Source organism: Manis pentadactyla, chromosome 15, assembly GCF_030020395.1.
Source record: "Manis pentadactyla isolate mManPen7 chromosome 15, mManPen7.hap1, whole genome shotgun sequence".
Classification (NCBI taxonomy): domain Eukaryota; kingdom Metazoa; phylum Chordata; class Mammalia; order Pholidota; family Manidae; genus Manis; species Manis pentadactyla.
In genome coordinates, this window is record NC_080033.1 from 18,595,424 (window position 1) to 18,610,892 (window position 15,469).

A 15,469-nucleotide genomic window follows, 5' to 3' on the forward strand; every position below is an offset into this window, starting at 1 on the left:
GCTTGTGTGCAGAATTTCTCTTTCATTTCTTTAACTGTCCTGTGGATGTCATGGCTCTTCTGGGGTCCCAGGTCTCCATTTCCTGTGAGCTCAAGGTCCTGTTCCTTTTTCCTTATGTCTGTTTTGACCCTAGGTGCCAGCCTCCAAGGTAATGTTCTGTAATAGAAATTTAATATAAGGCATATATAATTTAGAATTTTCTAGGAGCCACATTGAAAAGTAGAGGCAGACAAAATGAATTTTAATAACATTTAACCCACTATATCTAAAGTACCACTACAACATGTAATAATGTAAAACATTACAGATACATTCTTTCTTTTGATTTGCATTAAATCTTCTAAATCGACTGTGTATTTTATATTCACAGTGTGTCTCAACTTGAGCCTTCCACAGTTCAAGCGCTTCAGAGCCACATATGCCTTGTGGCTGCCGTATTGGGTGATGGCTCTGAGTCCTGTATCTGAGTCTGATTTTCCCCTAAGCAGACCCGAGCTTGTACCTCCGAATTGTCTTTGAGTTTTTGCATTTTTCCTGGCAACTTGGGGGTTTACCTGTCTCTTGAGCTTGGCTATGTATTAAAAATTATCTTTTGTCATATTTGTATGTGTTCATTGCTGGATAAGAAGGTTGGTTCAGTCCATGAAGTTGCTGGAAATCTTTTAATTTATTCCCAACAATCACCTTATGATGGAGGTACTCTTAGGCCCAATTTACAGAAGAGAAAATACGCTTGTGGAGCTTAAGTGAATTACCTGTGATCACATGGCTGTTAAATGGCAGAGAACAGACCCAGATACAGGTCTGTTTGAAGTCCAAGTCCATGCTCTATATGCTCCATGGCCATCTCATAATTTTGATTCCTCCTTGTTTGTTTTCAGGAATTAGAAACCACCGAGGGATCTCTCCTCCCCGAGTCCTTGCAAGCCTTGCTCGTCTGGAGAGTAGCTCTTGGCCAAGATTTGACAGCAGAGAGCCATGGACCAGAACAGCGCAGGGGAGGAGGGTGCCCTTCCATCCGAGATACACCTCTCTTCATTTTCTGAGAGTCAAGGACTCAACTGCAGCAATGCCCTCAACCAGGATCTGGGTCCCAGCTCCCGAGACCTGCTCTATGCTGGCCTGAGTGGTTTGGACATGGACCCCAGCCTCCCAGCACCCAATGTGCCCAGCAAGGTGCTGGAGGACAACTTGGATGCTTTCTCCCTGTACTCTGGGGAGGACCGTGACTCCGTGAAGCTGCTGGAGATGTATGCAGACCCAGCATCTCAGGCTTCTTTACAGGGTGAGGCTGTCCACCTGGGTCCCAGGGCCTGGTGGGCTGTGTGAAATTGCCTGGGCTAGCTACATGTTGATTCTGTGTGGACTGGTTAAGGAAACTTTCCTTTTCTGTGGGTGAATGGGGAAGGACAGTCACCTTTTGGTTTTCTGCTTGGGCATCGTTCCCAATTTGCTAGTCAAGGAAACTAAATACCGATCCTAGGAAATAATGCTGAGAAGTTTAGATGTTTGGAGATATCCTAATCTTGTGTGTGGGGTGGGCAGACCTTTGAGTTGGTGAGAGACTTTCCTGCCCTTGCCACATCTCAGAGGCTCTTCTCATGTTTGCAGAATGAGCTAGGATCCTGTCCATTTGCTCCTTGGTTGTCTCTTCTTCCTAAGGATCAGTGTCTTCATCTGCAAAGTGGTTGATGATAATACGCACTCTGCTTTCCCCAGAGTAACAGCAGTCAGAAGCAAAAGAAGAAATGAATGTAAAAGCCCCTCATAGATTATAAAGCACTGGACAGTGCGCAGGTTTTTATCGATATTGTTAGAGTTAATGCCAGCAGTCCATTGATTTAGTTCTAAGTCTTCTCTTCAGCAAACAGAGAACTAAAGCAATAATTAGAGACCTTGCTTGTCTCCTTTTGCTTTGCCTTCAGGCTTCCCACACAAGATAAATTCAGTTTTTGTTTTAGCCCTCTTCATGATATCCTTAGGTAAGATGCTTAGGTGGGTTGATCGAGTGAGAGTCACACCACGTGCGTGGAAAGCCACATCTGGAGTGGCCCTGCAAACTGCTGGTTGGGATAAGCAGCTAACAAAGCCCCCTGAAGACTTGCTAAAATGAAAAACATCTGAGGCCCCCACTCCACGCAAGGTGCAGTGCCCCCGTGTTGAAACAGTGGCTAAATATAAATTCCTAGAATCGGGACATCCGTGGTGCTGCCCTGGGCACTGGACAGGCCTGTGGATACAGTAATTGGGGTTCTCAACCCCGTCCACAGAAATTAACATGAAAATGCCAGTGTTAAAACGTGTGCACATGTCAGAGAAGATAAGTAGTGATTCTACAGGATCTTAGTACGCTGGTGGACAGTGACTGTAATGGGGGTTGTGGGGGGGACTTGGTGAAGGGGGGAGCCTAGTAAACATAATGTTCCTCATGTAATTTTAGATTGATGATACAAAAAAAAAGCGTGTGCACATGTGTGCATTTTGCTGGCCAGTAAAACTGTAGCTTTCACCAGATTTTCATACGGATCCATGCACCCCACTGTAAAATGTTACAATGATTAACCTAGTTCAACATTTCCAAATTCATTTTAAATTGCATTTTTTTAACCTTGTTAAAAAAATCCACTGAACATTAAGTTTTAACTCTTTGTTTTTTTAATACATAACTTAAATTCATAAATGCATATACTTAGATTAATTTTAAGTTTTAAGTTAGAAAAGTAATGCATATTTATTTAAGAAAACCTTGAAAATGAAGAAGAGTAACAAGAAAAATCCCCACTCTGGCTCCCACACATAGATTTTTTAAAACATGGGTGAAGTCACTCAGAAAGACATGGTTTTGCAGAAATTAAGTGGACATTTCTATTTGAAAATTTTAAACCTTAGTATATTTGCTTTCATATATAAAGGTAGAATATTCAGTTATCGTTGTAATGATTATTGCATTGTATTGGTTGGCCATATTCTTGCTGGTTAGACTGTTACAGTGTTTCTGTGAACAACTTCTTACATACGTGTTTTCTTTTGGATTAGTTCTTTGAACATATTCCTACCAGTGGGTTTGTCCATCAGAAAATGTACACAGTTTGAGAGTGCTTATAACACCGCCTCCTGGGAAGGTCAAGTGGCTTTCTGGGCCAGTGACTCGTTTGCCTCTTTGTCAGGGTCCTTGCTAATTTTTTGAAACAACATTTTGTTTTCTAGTTTAATTAAATTGCTTTAATGAGCATTTTAAAAGTAACTCAGCAAGGCTGGGACTTGCCCCGGAAGGAGTCCTGTTTTTCCTCATTTAAACTGTTGGAATCATTTGACCACTGGGGACAGTGATTTCTCATATGAAGAGAATGTAGATCAGGCAGGTTAAGTAACAGGAGGCAGTGGCCAGAGGCAGATTGGGATGAGAGACCAGGCCTGGAGGCCCAGCCCAGGCTCCTTCCTGCTGGGTCTCTCTGCTGGGTCTCAGGCTCAGAGGCTGAGCGCTCTGGCTCCTAAAGCTGAGCCCCCTCCACTCCCCACAAGCTGGCCTGTTGGATTCTTGGATCCCACCTCTGCAGAGTTCCAGATAAATGGTGCCATAAAGCCCCTGCCGCCACAGCACCCTAGTCTTTAGAAGCCTTCCAGGCCACAACTGTCCTGAGTGTGGCCTCTGACTGGGCGCCGTCTTGCAGCGTGGCCGGGCCAGGGTCCTTACTCTCCCCACTCCCCAGTCTAGGCCTTGTTTTCTCTGTGGGTAAAGGTGCTGGAGATGGAGAAAGGGTTTCCGGGCCTCTCTTCCTGCGTCTGCTGTGGTTCTAAGAGTCGGGGAGTGCTTTAGCTGTGCTCTTGGATGTCCCCAGGTGTCTCTAATCTGGGCTTTCTCCTTCTGTTTGTTTAGACCTGAGGCTGGGCAAGCTTCCGGTCCCTAAAGAGGCTGACGAAGGAGGCAGGGCCACCTCCGGGAGCGCAGGGAAAGAAGAGCAGCATCACACTTGGCCTCAGAAGCTGCTTCTGGATTGCAGCGTCTGCGGGAAGGTTTTCAGCAGCACCAGCTCTCGGAGCAAGCACTACCTCACGCACAGCCAGGAATGGAAACACATTTGCGGAATCTGCAGCAAGGCCTTTAAGCGCAAGGACCACCTGTATGTAGGAGTCTGGTCACCAACGTCTGTGCAAGGGCCTGGCGTGGGGGGGCATGTTCCTAAGTCATTCTCATCACCTCCCAGATGAGCCTGACACACCCTGTCGGTGTTGGGTCTCTGTGACCCGTGCTTAGACGAGAACTCTGTGTCTGGGGACAGTTCTGGCACTGCCCTGAAGAGGTCACTCTTCCAAGCCCCCAAAGTCTACCAATGAGAAAATCACTGCCTTGATTTGCAGAGGTCACTCTTCCACGCCCCCAAAGTCTACCAATGAGAAAATCACTGCCTTTATTTGCAGATGGGACCTCCCGAGGCAATGTTGTCATGGAGGGAATCGGGTTAACTTTATAGAGAAATATTTGGAGACAGTGGTAGTTGCCTGAGGAGAACCAGCCCATGTTTATATGAGGAACATGTACCTGGACTCCACAGGGCATGAGAGACTCTTGTCTTTTTTAACTCTTTATTATTATTATTTTTAACTCTTGATTTTAAAAAGAATCTGAAGCAGAATTCCTTTTGTTCTTAATGTCTGGTAAATGATAAGCTTTTCCTGCTAGTGAGGAAGGACAGACAGACTTTCTCAAACCAAGAGACTGGGAAGTGGGAGACAACAGTCCATTGCTTTTTTGTTGTTGTTATCATTAATCTACAATTACATGAAGAACATTGTTTCCTAGGCTCCCCCCCTTCACCAAGTCCCCCCCACAAACCCCATTACAGTCACTGTCCATCAGCATAGTAAGATGCTGTAGAATGACTACTTGTCTTCTCTGTGCTGTACAGCACTCCCCATGCCCCCCTCCACATTATACATGCTAATCGTAATGCCCCCTTTCTTCCCCCGCCACCCCCTTATCCGTACCATTTGCAACAACATGGATGGAGCTAGAGTCCATTGCATTTTATATGGTCCTGGCCTTCCCACAGGGCTTTGACTGACCCACCTTCTGACTCATCCTCTCGCCAAGCCCCCTCCCAGGGAAAGGCCGCGATTTGCTCATGTCACAGACCAGTTAACAGGGGAGCTGGAGATTGGGTCTCTCCCACTCTCCTCCGATGGAGGCCGGGGCTGACCTTTAGGGAAGGGCTTTGTCATTTATCAGACACGTCCCGTGTGCAGTATTATTAGGACTATCCAGACTAGGGCTGCTTGGAGTGCAGAGGGTGATTTTCTCATCTGTTTATAGTTACTAATGTAGATATGAGTATGACATAATCATTTGTACATATTTGTATTCATTTATATTATAGGAGGCACATTTGGCTGTTTTCTAGAAAGTTCTGGTTGTGCATCTGTAAATTGTATTTTTTCCTGTGGGGGATTTCAGGCAGCTGTCTCCTTATAGGAATTCTATGGTAGGGGAAGGACTCCTTTGATAAAGGCAGGATCCTCCCAAAATTAGCTTCTCCTCAAATGTATTCTGTAAAACTTTGGTTCTTAAGGGCGCAAAGAGGGGCTATTTCACAAAACAGTTCTGTGGGCCACTATGTTTCAGAGACATGGCAGGTTAAGCAGATGACCCTCTATCTATCTACCTGCTATGTGGCTTTTAAATTTGCTCCTGTGTACCTCCAAGAAGCAAACAGTGTTTTGTCAGAACTTACTTGCCAGCTGAGCCCACGTCCTCGGGGAGCCACTCTGGAGGGCTGGTGTTCCTTGGGAACCCATTCTGGGGAACTCTGGCCTGGCTTCTGTTGATTTTTCTCTCAGATACGGGGTTTGCTTAACGGTGAGGGAGAGGGGCAGCTCCAGATGCTTTGTAGCCGGGGGCTGAGTGCAGGTTCTGAACTGTGGTTCTGAGCTCCACTGCCCCTTGGGAGCACTGTGGGGGGAGTCAGGCTCGGGACCCTGCAGTGGGAGGCTGAGCCCCAGTGACCTCTGACTCCCTTCTCGTGTGACTCCAGGACTAGGCACATGCTCACCCACCAGAAGACCAAGCCCTTTGCGTGTAGGGAGCAGGGCTGCAGCAAGAGCTACTGTGATGATCGCTCCCTGCGCCAGCACTACGAGGTCCAGCACGGCTTGTGCGTCCTGAAGGAGGCCCCCCCTGAGGAAGAAGCCTGTGGGGACTCCTCTCCTGCCCACGAGGGGGCTGGCCAGCCTGCTGCGGATGGCCTGCGGTCCCTGATGCCTCCAGAAGCCAGGTCCTCAGGCCCCCTTTTGCCCAACCGAGAGCCCCTGCGCTCTATTGTAAGCAGCATGGTCCACCAGGAGATCTCTTCTCTCGGCCCAGTCCTGGCCGGGCCCTCAGATGACGGGGAAGGGAAAAACACAGCCTGTCCCTCCCCACCCTCACTGGGGCCTTACACCTGCACCCCAGCGGCCCCAGGGACCCTGGGCACTGATGTTCCTGAGGAGTGTCATCCCCTGTGGAAGGAGCCTGCCACTGGGTTCACAGCCATTCACTCCAGGGTAGCAGAGGATGGTGGTCCACACCCAGCTGAGTTGGAGCGGCCACCCCAGCAACTGCCCTCCCTGGAGAGCTGGCAGGAGGCTGGGCCTTCGGTGGACCCCCCACAGGACTCAAAGCCCAAGCTGACGATATCCAACAGGATCCAGGTACCTGACTTTATGCTGTGAGATGAGAGTCTCACTCATCACTTGTTTCCGAATTTGAGTTGTCCAGGCATTTTACTTAGTGCCTGTGCATATTCAGAGCCAGTTTTACAGAGGGGAAGTGAAGGTTCAGAGAGATCGTGGCCCCCCACCAACCTCCCCCACAGAAAAGCCAGGATGAAGGCTTTGCAGAATTGCTGGGACGCCCCGTGTCACCTTTCCTCACTGAGTTTTTTCTGCTTGCTTTCCTCTTGCCCTTCTCTTCCTTCTGGGTTTGCCCCTCAAATTCTCCAGAGGCTATAAAGGTTCCTTCCCCCTCAGTATTCCTGCATGAGATGCCATCTCTGGCTGTGGGGCAAGGGTGCCCACATGTGTCAGCACTTGTGCAGCATTAGCCTGGCTCCTCCCCAGGTGGTGGCCACGAGGACCTGGGCGCCAAGCGGTCAGCTGCTTCTCTTTGCGACATGCTGAGGTCGAGCACCCGAAAGCTGCATCCTTTTTTTTTTTTTTAAACAGCTTTAATATTCGTGTGCCATCTAACCATTTTAAGTCACACCATCTGGTGACTTTTAGTATACTCAAGAAGGTTGTGCACCATTACCACTTTTTCCAGAACATTTTCATCACCCCAGAAATTAACCCCACACCCTTAGTTGTCCCCCCAGGTCTCCCTATAACCTCCCAACCCCTGGCACTATGAATCTACCTCTGTCTCTAAGGATTTGCCTACTCTGGACATCTCATATAATTGAGATCATACACTATGGCCTTTCATGTCTGCCTTCTTCCACTCAGCATAATGTTTTCAAAGTTCATGTTGTAGCATATGCCAGGCTTCTCTCCTTTTTATGGCTGAGTAATACTCCATTGTGTGGATACATCACATTTTGTTTATTTATTCATCAGTTGATCACCATTTGGGTTGTTTCCACTTGGCCATCGTGAATAGTGCTTCTGTGAGCATTTGTACAAGTTTTTGTGGGGACATACATTTTCATTTCTCTCGGAAATTACCTAGGAGTGGAATTATCAGTTCATGGGGTAGCTCTGTGTTTAACCATCTGAGAAGCTGCCAGGCTTTTCCAAAGCAGTTGCGCCATTTCACATCCCCATCCTTGGGGGATGAGGGCTTCGATTTCTCCACAGCCTCATCAGCACTTGCTATTGTCCAATTTTTTTTAAACCATAGCCATTCTAGTGGATGTGAGGTGCTACCTCATCATGGTCTGACTCACGAGGCTCTAACGGCTGGTGGTGCTGAGCATCTTTTCATGTGCTTATCAGCCATTCATGTCTTCGGTTTGGTGTCTGTTCATATCCTTTGCGCACTTTTGAACTGGGTTATTTGAGTTTTGTTGAGCTGTAAGAGTTCTTTATGTATTGTACATACAAGGCCCTTATGAGATGTATAATGTGTAATGACTTTCTCCCATTCTGTGGGATCTTACTTTCTTGATGGTGTCCCTTGATGCAGGGAAGTTTTAAGTTTTGATAAGTCCAGTTTGTTCTCTTTCTGTGTCATCCAAGAAAGCATTGCCTAATCCAAGGTCACGGAGTCACACCTGTGTTTTCTTCTTGGCACTTTGTAGTTTTAGTCCTTGCATATGCCTCATTTTTGATATGTTGGCTCAAATGTATTTTCATATTCAGGATGGAAATACCTACTGGCTCCCCGATCCAGTGAAGGAGGAGAGCATGGCAGCAGGCAGATGGTAAGTTCAGAAGCCTCTCCCTGCTGGGCCTTGGGGCTCAACCCCTCGGGAGTCCTCTGGGAGCTTTTATGTGCTGGCCTTGGGCGAGTGAGCTCTGGATGCTTCAGCCCTGAAGAGGTACATGCCAGACCATGAAGGAATGGGGTATTGTCTCCATTTCTGGGGATTCATCAAGAGTTGTCAGTGGATCAGACTTAAAAGCAAAAAAAGAAAAAAACGGGTGGAGTCCCCTTCTCCCATTCTTCCCTCCTGCCGTGTCTGTACATAGCAACCAGCAAAATGGAGGCCCTGCAGATTGGGCAGAGCCAAGGAGCAGGTATGTCTGCAAGAATTGCATCCAGATGTTTTATACAGAGAAAGGGCTGACCAGCCATATTTGTTTTCACAGTGACAAGTGGCTGTCACCTCAAAGGAAGCAGGACCAACAGGTGAAGGTGCGCGTGCAGTAGGTTCTGTGTTCGCAGGGTGCTCACAGGCTTTGGGGGAGGGAGTCAGTGGCTGGGTGTCATTGTCTCAGGATGGAGGCGTCCTCCTGGGGAAGCCTGGGCAGGGACCAGGAGTCAGGCTGCGCTGCTCTGGGGGGCAGGCTGGCGCTTGAGCCTGGAGCGTCCCCTCTGCCGCCTGCCTATGGTTCCTCGTAGGCTGCCATCTCTTCTCTGTCGGTGTTTGGGTGTCCGGCATGGAGTTTTTCAAGCCTCTGAGACAGGCGCTGAGGCTGGAGGTGGAGGCACAGAGCCCCCCAGGAGCCTGGAAACCCTCGACGGCATGAGCACAGCTCCTCTGGGGACGCCTGCGTCGGAGCCTGTGGGCCCAGTGAGCCAGCCCCCGGGGAGCACCGCCAAGGTGGGTACTGGTCGGTCCACTTCCTTTCCACTGCTTCCTGCACAACCTGCCAGTGGAAGCCATGGGCAGAGCCCAAACCAAGCGCCACAAAAAATCTCTCCAGAACAGCTTGACTTGCGCGTTCATTCATCCACCTTCCATGCCGGCCCTGTGGGGGCAGTGCCGAGGACACCATGGTAACAGGGACGGCCCCAGCCTGGCGTCCTGGTCTGCCAGTCCAGGTGAGTAGATGGACCCATGTCAGACAGTGAGGACTCAGACTGGGCTGGGCTGGGAGGAGGAGCAGAGGGACTGAGGGGACCCCAGAGACCCCGCCTGAGGAGGTCAAGGAGGACTTTCTGGAGGGGGTCAGAGCTGAGACCTGGAGGATGAGGAGCAGTAAGACTGGTAGAAAGAGGGGAGATTGTGTGGAGGTGGGTAAGAGATGTAAGTTCATGGGATCAGCCATTGCAGCCTGGACTGAAGGGTCCCACCTGGAGAAGCCCCCTCCAGGCCAGGCGACAGGGTTCATAGATCCCCTTGTCCATATCATGGAGCTGTGGTCATTTTTCATCTTGTAGTGCTGTTGCACTGCATCTCTGGCCGCATCTCTATGTGCCAGTCATTTTAACAAGTTGACGCTGGCCTCATACATCTCCGAAACCCTTTGTATCAGCGCCTCTCCTTGGGGGTGTGTGCACATGAGGAAGCTTCCTGCATCATACATCCATGCCGAGAGTCTGGGGTCTGGCTCGGGCATGGTGGTCCCGCTCGGCCCCCTTGTTGAGGCCGGCTCAGACCAGGGTGTTGGGTGTTACATTTCCCTCTGGCTCCATGGGCAGTGCCCTTGCCTATACGCGTGCCCCCTTAAAGACTGAACTGTGCACACGTGGTCTCATGTCACCCCCTGTGGCTTTGAATTCTCTTCTCCAGGGACAAGACAGAGACAGCGAGGAGAGTAGCCAGCCCAGAAAGCGGAGAAAGTGCCTGCGGCCCAAGGCATCGTTCCTGCCTCCCGCTCCTTATGCCTTTGGGGAGCCGGGCCCCGAAGGAGGCCACCAGAGCTGCCTGTGTTTTCCGGTGCTCCTGGTGGACCACTCCCTGCAGGGACTGTTCCAGTGGTCTCCCAGTATGCTGCCCCTGGTGCTGAGCCCCATCCGGGAGGGGTCTGGGCTGTATTTAAACACTGTTCCATGTCCACTCAGGATGATTCTGACAAAGTCATCGGCAGCAAGCTTGGTGAGTGAGGCTCAGGCATGTCATCTCTGACCATCACATGGCAGGCCTGCTATGGGCCAGATGCAACTCGACATGTAGCATTTGATCCAGGGGTTCTCTCTGGCCTTCGGCTGTGTCCAGCCTGGGGGTCCCATGGCTGCTCAGAGGTATCCAAGGACGATGTGGAACCAGCAGCCTTCTAGGTGCTGAGAATTTTACAGGCAGAAGGAAAATATGGAAGCCATTTAGCCTGACCACCCTTCTGTCTGTCCTCTTGAATAATTTTGTTAGCAGCTTTATTGGTACATAATTCACATACCATATGAACACCTATTTAAAATACAGTGTTTTTTAGTAAATTCATAGACTTGTGCATCCATCACACCATGTAATTTTAGAGCAATTTCATCACCCCAGAAGCAGCACTGTACATTTGCAGTCACACACACCCCACAGCCCCCATCTCCCCAGCCCTGGGCAACCACTGATCATCTCTAATCATCATGGATGCACCTACTCTGGACATTGCATGTAATTGGAATCATACAGTATGTGGCATTTGGCATTTAGTTTGTTCATTTAGCATAATATTTTCAAAGTTCATCCATGTTACAGCATATACAGTGCTTCAGTCCTTTTTATGGCTGAATAATATTCCATTGTGTGGATACACAAAATTTAACCATTTATACCTGATGAGTATTTGGGTTGTTTCCATCTTTTAATTATCATGAATAATGCTGTTATGAACATTCACATACAAGTTTTTGTTGGACAAAGGCTTTCATTTCTCTTGAGTTTATGCCTAGGAGTGGAATTGCTGGGTCATAGGGTAACTATGTTTAATGGTTTAATGCCAGACTGTTTTCCAAAATGGCTGAGCCATGTTAATAAATTTCGATGCACATTGCATGCAAGTTCCAATTTTCCACATCCTTGCCAGTGATTCTTTATAAATTATAACTTTCCTAGTGGGCATAAAATATCTTATTGTGGTTTTGATGTGCATTTCTCCTATGGTAATGATGTTGATATCTTCCGATGTGCTTATTGTCCATTTGTGTATTTTCTCAGAAGAAATGTCTATTCAGATCCTTTGTCCCTTTTTAAAATTGAGTTATTATCTTTGTATTCCTGAGTTGTAAGAGCTCCTTACATATTGTGGATGCAAGCCCCTTATTAGATACATGATTTGGAAATTCTCTCCTGTTTCGTATCTTATCTTTTCATTTTATTTATGGTATTTGCGGTACAAGAGTTTTTATTTTTTGTCACTTGTGCTTTTGGTGTTGTATCTGCAGTTTTGCCTGACTAAAAGTCACAATTGCTTTTTTTAAGTCAGTTAAGAAAAGAGAAGAAATATGCAATTATGCTGACTTTTACTCCTTTCTCTTCAAAGAGTTTTGTAATTTTAACTCTTACATTTAGGTCTTTGATTGATTTTAAGTTAACTTTTATATATTATGTGAGGTTGGAGTCTAAATTCATTCCTTTGTGTGGGGATATCAGTTGTTCCAGCACCGTTTGTTAAAGAGATTATTCTTTCCCCCATTGAGCAGGTGTGGCACCTTTGTGGAAAATCAACTGACCATAGTGATTTTAGATTTTTCTTATTTTTTAATACAGACAGTTACAACTGTAAGTTCCCTCAGAGCATTGCTTTAGCCACATTCCATAAGTTTTAGTATGTTATATTCTTCTTTCCATTTATCTCAAAGTATTCCCTAATTTATCTTTTGATTTCTTCTTAAATACACTGATTATTGAGGAGTGTGTTGTTTTATTTCCACATATTTGTGAATTTTCCAAATTGTCTCCTTTTATTGATTAATAATGCAATTGTTTTGTAGTCAGAGAACATGCTTTGTATTAAGTTGTTCCTTTTAAATGTATTGAGACATGTTTTATGGCTAGAATATGTTCTGTCCTGAAGAATGTCCTATGTGTGCATAAGAATATATTCTACTGATGTTGGGTGGAAGGCACCAAAAATGTTCCTATGTCTTGTTTTATTCTGTATGGTTGTCCTATCCATTACTGCAAGTACTGAAATCTCCAACTATTGTTTTGAATTGTTTATTTCATACTCAGTTTTGTCAGTTTCTGCTTCATGTATTTTTGGACTATGTTTTTAGGTGCATATATGCTTATAATTGTCATATCTTCCTGATGGTGTGATTGTTTTTTCCATGAAGTGACTACAATGTTCTTTATCATCACTGCAATAATTTTATCATTATCTCTAGTTTTTTTTTTTAAGCCTAATTAGCCTAACATTAGTACCATTCTGTCTCTTTTATGGTTGTTTACTTGGTATATTTTTTCTGTACTTGTATTTTCAACCTGCTTATGTTTTTTAAAATAAACCATGTCTCCTATAGATTATATTAGTTGGATCATACATTTTTTATCTAATCTGACGAACTCTGCATTTTGATTGGTTTATTCAATCCAGTGTCACTTAATGTTACATTGTTATAGGGAGGTTTACATTTGCCATTATGCTTTTGATTGTATGTACCTTGCCTTTTTCTCCTTCTGTTCCTGTATTCTGGCTTTCTTTTATATTAAGTGTTTTCTATTGTAACATTTTAACTCCTTTAGTTTTTCATTTTTTTCTTAATCATTCCTTAGTGGTTGCTCTAGGACTTAAAACTACATCTTAACGTTATCAGAATCTGTTCAGATATATAATAACTTACAGTGAAATATAGAAACATTACTCCTATACAGCTCTATTTCTCCTAACCCTTTTTCTCTTACTATGTATGTATGTACTTTATATATATATTTCATTTTCTATATGTGTGTGTGTATATACATACAAATCCAGCAATACATTGTTTAGTTCTTACATTATACTATTTTGTATTATGTAACAAAAACTGAGAGAATAAAGGAAAGCAAGCATTATTTATACAATTTCTTATGTAACGTTTTTAGTTACCATTTCTCATCTCTTCATTTATTTATTTCTGTGGATTGGAGTTACTGTATGGAGTGTTATTTCTCTACTCCAATGCATCTCCCCTCTGTTGTGCTGTTGTTGTCATATATATGTTTATAAATTACAGGCCTATAACACTAATGTTTCATGCATTTACTTTTTAAGTCAAGAAAAGAAAAAATATGCAATTATATTGCCTTTTATAATTACCTACATAAGTACATTTACCAGTGTTTTGTATTTGTTTGGATTCAGGTTACTATCTAATGTATTTTTTTCTTTCAGTCTGAAACTTCCTGTAGTATTTATTTTCATTGTGGAGGTGTAATTCACATGTCATACAATTCATCCCTTTAAATATACAATACAGCAGTGGTTGGTACTTTGTCAGAGCTGTGCAACTGTTGTTACCATCAATTTCCAGATATTTTTATCATGTCCCAAGGAAGCCCTGTGCTCAGCATTCGCTGTTGTCCCTCCCCTCCCAACCCTGTCCCCAGCCGTAGGTAACCACGAATCTACTTTCTGTCCTGTAGGCTCGGCTGTTCTGGACAATTCATGTAAGTGGAAATCATACGATCTGTGCTTCTTTGTATCTTCTTTCAGTTAGCATAAAAACTTAGGGTTTCATCCATGTTGTGCATATCAGAACTTCATTTCTTTTCATGCATGGCTGAATAATTCTCTACCTTTAATGTTCTTTATAAGACAGGTCTGCAAGTAACAAATTTCCTTGGTTTTTATTGACCTAAGGATGTCTTTTTTCACCTTCATTTTTGAAAGGTAATTTGCTGGATATAAGATTCTTGGTTGACAGTTTTTACTTCCAGCAATGAGATCATGTTGTCCCACTGCCTTCCAACTACTATCATGTCCGATGAGAAGTCAGCTGTTAATCTTACTGGGGTGTACGTCTATATTATGTTATTTTTCTCTTTTTGCTTCCAAGGTCCTTCTCTTTGGCTTTCAGTATTTTGCCTATAATGTGCCATATGGTGAGCTCTTTTGTTTATCCTACTTGGAGTTTATAGAGTTTCTTGGATGTATGTATTTTTTCATCACATTTTGGGCATTTCCCACCATGAAATACTTTAAATATTTTCCTTTTCCTTTCTCCTCTCCTCCTTGTATTCCCATTGCACGTGTTGCTGCACTTATTGATGCCCCACATTTCTCTGTGGCTCTTCGTTTTCCTTCATTCATTAATTTTTCTCTCTGTTCTTCAAAATCCATGATCTCCATGGATCTAGCTTTAAGTTGGCTGCTGGTTACCTCCGCCAGCTCAAATCTACATTTTGGTTATTGTTCTTAACTCCAAGATTTCCATTTGGTTCGAAAGAAAAACAATTTCTACCTCTTAATAGTATTCTCTCTTTGATGAGCATTTGTCATTGTACCTTTCTTTAGCTCTTTAGGCATGAGAGCTGGGAGGAGAGGGACCCCCTGTGTCCCTGGCTGCACCTCCCTGGAGTAGAGCCCTCCAAGTAGAGCTTCTGATACACAGTGCATGGGGTTGGTAGGTAAGGGAACAAGTCATGGCTCAGATGCCACAAACTCACTATTCTTACCGACATTTACTCAGTTGTCCTGAATGAGTATTTCTTAAAATGGTGTATACCTTTAGGATAACTTCTAGAGACTTTAACTGCTTTAAAAATAATTTTTACCAGTTACTTTGTTGTTTTACAATTTGCCTTCATGAAGTCCTAGTCGTATTCCACATGATCTTTTTAACAATTTTGGTTGTGACAAGAAGAGTGAACATAAGACCTACCCTCTAACAAATCTTTTAAGTGTTCAATGTAGTATTGTTGGCAGTGCCGTACAGCAGATCTCTAGACTTTATTCATGTTGCTTATTTGAGACTTTACATTCCTTGGTTAGTAACTCCCCATTTCCCACAACGCTAAACCTGGCCACCACCATTCCACCCTTTGGTTATATGGATTTGACTATTTTACATACTACATGTTAAGTGCATTCATGCAGTATTTCTCTTTCTGTGACTGGCTTATTTCATTTAATGTTCTCAAGGGGTTCATCAATGTTGTTGCATATTGCAAAATTCCCTTTTTTCAAGGCTAAATAG

At 44.8% G+C, this 15,469-nt stretch overlaps 1 pseudogene; it reads left to right on the top strand.

Annotated features, from left to right (window-relative positions):
• Nucleotides 1–962: 962 nt before the first annotated feature.
• LOC130680962 (zinc finger protein 541-like) overlaps nucleotides 963–15,469 on the top strand; it is a 36,304-nt pseudogene continuing 21,797 nt past the window's right edge.